The sequence below is a fragment of the Salvia splendens genome, chromosome 15 (genome assembly GCF_004379255.2).
Source record: "Salvia splendens isolate huo1 chromosome 15, SspV2, whole genome shotgun sequence".
Taxonomy (NCBI): domain Eukaryota; kingdom Viridiplantae; phylum Streptophyta; class Magnoliopsida; order Lamiales; family Lamiaceae; genus Salvia; species Salvia splendens.
The window spans coordinates 27,582,775-27,587,054 of record NC_056046.1 but is presented as its reverse complement, the minus strand read 5'-3'; the positions used below and the strand labels follow the sequence as shown (position 1 = coordinate 27,587,054).

The 4,280-nt window shown below is 40.1% G+C and overlaps 1 long non-coding RNA gene across 1 annotated transcript; it reads left to right on the top strand.

Annotated features, from left to right (window-relative positions):
• Window positions 1-2,294: 2,294 nt before the first annotated feature.
• On the top strand, window positions 2,295-4,010 carry LOC121767699. The gene is made up of 2 exons (XR_006043181.1): window positions 2,295-3,566; window positions 3,678-4,010. It is a non-coding gene; the product is annotated as an uncharacterized LOC121767699 (long non-coding RNA).
• Window positions 4,011-4,280: the final 270 nt, after the last annotated feature.

The window sequence follows — 4,280 nt, the reverse complement described above, 5'->3', positions numbered from 1 at the left end:
GTTCAAGAATACGTCTTCAAATAACCATTTTTTCCAAGCAAAGTTAAAAGAAAGTAATGGTAATAAGATTTATGTATATCAATCTAACACCATTAATCAAGCACAGATCAAATCATATAGTTTCGTTAGCATTTGTCAACAAGCTGTATACCATCTAAATCACGTTTTAAATATAGTGAACTATATATAAAAGGAATCTGAACTTTTAAGATTGAATCTATATGGTCTCCGAAAAAAAAACTATTTGCTCTGTCCCATTAAAAATGAAACGTTTTTCTTTTTGGATTATCCCATTAAAAATAAATCGTTTTCCTAAAATGGAAACAATATCATCTTTACATTTTTCTCTCTCTGACTTTACTCTCTGCTCATTAACTCACAAAATAACACTACATAAAATCTCATGTCGAAAAGCAAACGTTTCATATTTATTGGAACAGAGAGAATATAAAAGACCTATAAACTTTGTCATCTGTATATTTGAGGTGTTTTTGCATTTTTTTAACGCTTTTTTAGACTTAAATGACCTTGAAACATTAGAGTGGCTTTTTTTAACTTTTAAAAATGTTAATGTTAACATAATAATCATGTTACTCTGTTGATATTTTTAATATAATGTGTTGATAAGTTAGTAAGCACATTAAGTTAGTTAGTCTTTGATTACACCTATATATGGGAGCATTAGGGTGCCACCATGTTTAGAATGACACCATAACACTAATTCTAGCCCTAAGGTCTATAAGACGGACGTCTATGATTGAATTGATGAAATAGAGTTCGGATTGCAATCTTACGTGTTGGATATTGCAGGCGTGGGTATTTTAGTCAAGTCCAAAAAATTTAAATCATGTGCAATTGTCACGACCACATCTCCCTAGTCAAAGAAAGTGTAGCTTTACCGCGACTAAAACATACTGAAACTGTCTCAACTCGTCATAAGATGCTTAAATCAAAATAAATATTGTATGAAATGTGTTGAGGGTACAAATCATGCTGAATCAGAATAGTTATGGGAAATTGTCTTTGCTAAATGAAAGTTCTAAATTTGCGCAACGGAAGAGTACCAAGACAGATGTAATATGTATGAAGACATACTACACCCGCTACCTTCCTACTTATTTGGTCTTCTGTCCCAACACCTCCTCGGCTTCGACAACGATCAACCTGCACATTAAGGAAAACAATATGCAGGGCTGAGTACTTGATGCACTCAGTGGGCTCATGCCGAAAACTGTTTTCTTTTAGTTGTCAGCCAAGCTGAGTGAACGCGGGGTTTTACTGAAAATCTATCCCGGTCACTAAAATCTGTTGTTTCTTTCTGAAAATAGACTGCAGTCTTTTAACTTTCTGATGATATACCATGTCAAGCTGTGTGAATCGGGAATGTGGCCACATTCCACGATCACTGGGTCGGCCAACCTGGCGCTAGCTCACGACCCCTAGACCGGCCAACCTTGCGCTAGCTCACGGTCCGTAAGTGTACACTAGTCCGAGTAGGATTTACTGACCTACTGGGACCCGAATTCGTTTTAACCATGAATGGCAATCACAAAATAAAACATGACATGACAACTCATTCAAAAGTTCACACTTATTCTCATAGAGTTCTGTAAATAAAAAGGAAAGAAGCCCACACATAATGTAGGATAGAAAAGCCCACCTCGTTCGCTTAAACTCTTTCAAACGGGCGCTTCCTGACTTGAGATTACTCGTCGTGCGACGACGTTCCTTTACAAAATTTAATATACTTAAATTAGGCTTTAAGAAACTATTTATCTTGCATGTATGCATGCCTAAGCGTGTGCTTATTATTTTACTTCTTGCTAAATCTTTCATTAAATCAGCGATTTAATTTATTCTGAGTCTGGCCGATCTGTCCGGGTATAATAAATTCCTGACTTATTTTCTTTAAGTATCTTGAAATACTTACTTGGACTAATAAAAGTCCGCTTTAATTATTTATTGGATTAAGGTATCATAACGGCTAATATTTTCATGGCTCAAGAGATTAAATTCCATGGCCCAAAATTCAGGATCTTGTGGCCCGATATAAAACTAACCGGCCCGAACTAATTATCTTGCTCACACAAGTCCATCCCATAAATAAATTAGGAGCCCAACTAACAACTCATACTCCTTTCCATCGGTCCCTTCACATTTAAAAAAAAGGTGGCCCAACTTTATTAAAATCCTAGGCCCAAATGAATAAAGAATTTGGCCCAATTATTTCCCTGAACTGTCAGCCAATCACCCCCCTCTCATTTCCAATTCTCCCAAAAAAAACTCAAAACCCTAGCTTCTCGATCTCTCCCTCTCCTCTCGTCGACACCGCAGCGCCTCCTGCTCGAACCCCGACCAGTGACGAGCCGCCACCACCGCCGACGACTCCAGCGGCTTGAAGTCGGCAGAGCAAGCGTCGTCGACGGCCTGATGGAGTTAGCACAGCACCGCAGTGTTTGCTTCTGTCTCATAAATCTCGCCGTGAATCTTCCTCCGTCCGCGCCGTCTTTTCGCCGGTGGAGTCCCTTACTCACCCGTCTCTTTTCGGCAGCTCCGAGGCAGCCGTTATACCTCGAGACTTGCGAGTTTCCTCCGTCCAGCGTCGGCGTCTTCCCGCAGTGACGAGCCGCCCCAGATTCCGGCTGTCCGCGGGACGCAACGGCCTAAAGCTAAGTCCCCTCTTTTTTTCACTTTCGTTTCTTTCTTTTCTATTTACTGTTGTTAACTAGGTAGAGTATGTGAAATCATTTCCGGATTATTTGGCTGCCCCATGTAATTATTCTGATTCTCAAATAGTCTTAACAAGGGTTTCATGGTTGCGATAAAAGAATGTGAAAGCTGTTGGTTGAGACAAGGCTTAGCTTGCTATTCTCGTGTTTACTGTGGTGTGTAAGTTTTGATATTTCATCAAATTAAACCCTCTGCTACGGCTATGAGGTGATGGTGTTCTAAGTACGCTTAAGGCTTATTTAAAGTTCTATGTGTTACATGAGCATAAACTGAGGTGTTGTGGGATTACCTGTTGTGGAGCTGGAGCTGTGGACTCCTTCCTTTGTGGCCTAGTTCTCGGCTTGCCTTTGCAGGCTGACTGAGGTTCTTGCTTCTCGATGAAACAGAATAATCTTTCCTAGACATCTTCTTACTTTCACTCTCTCCTTCTCCTCCATCCTTTGTCTACTGATTGTGAAGTGGATTTGTGGTGAAGGGGGGTATATAAATGGAAGTTGTACCTTGTAGTTTGTTGAGATTTAGCAGAATCAAGTCTGCAAGTTCTTTGTCTTTTGTTAAACTGATTGGCTGTTTCTTTTGGAGGTAGTGCAAGGGTGTACTCGTGGGTTTAAATGGAGTTGTTATACTACTTTGTTTTCTTCTTGCAGCAGCCCCTTTTTCCTTTGATGTTGCAGCAATTTAACTGAAGTGTTGGTAGTGAGTTTGCAGGTGTACAACAAAGGTGGAGAAAAAGGTTTGGCTGTGCCCTGCAGGCCGTTGCAGGCTGCACTGCCTCGCGGCAGCCTTCGGCTCAGGCTGTGAGTGCAGGAGGCTGTTACACTACCTCTTTTGGCAAGGTACTTGGTCTCCTTTGGAAAGTTTAATGCTCCCTTCCCTTACTTAGGAATAGCTAGCCTTCGTACCTCATATTTGCTTACTAAACTCCTGCTTTTTCTTCCGTGTTGTAGGCTGATTTGTTCACTGAGTCGAGAAGGGGACCGGCCATGGTTCGCTCGTTCCTACCGAAGGCCGGACCGTGGCCTTGGGCGTAAAGAGGAAATTCACAAATGCGTGCCACCGGGCACTCGGTTTCTTTAAATTCTTAGCCAACATTTGGATACCCTTTGTAATAGCATCCGAGTTCTCTTTCTTTTTTCTTTGTTTCAACGCATGTAACGTTTAGTATAGTTGTCGGATTTCATTTCCTTAAATTTCATCGTCAAGTATTTGTAAATTAGACTTAACTTGAAATTAGTACATTCTGCTTATGAAATAAACGAATACTCTTTCGTTGTATTGCACATATTTAAACTGAAAGGATGTAGTCGTTCTACATCTCAAACTTTATTTCATAATTCCGAGAAATTAGCTCACGGCTATTACAGCAATAAAGTAATATGTAAACTGCAAATACTACTTGGTAACACTGCAATATTCATAGAGTAACACCGCAATCCGGTAAGGTATGTTGCAGACGCATAACACTGCAATACTCATAGAGTAACACTGCAATATGGTATCGGACTAAAAATAGCGAATATCGATTTTGCCCTTTATCGGTTTTTTATGCT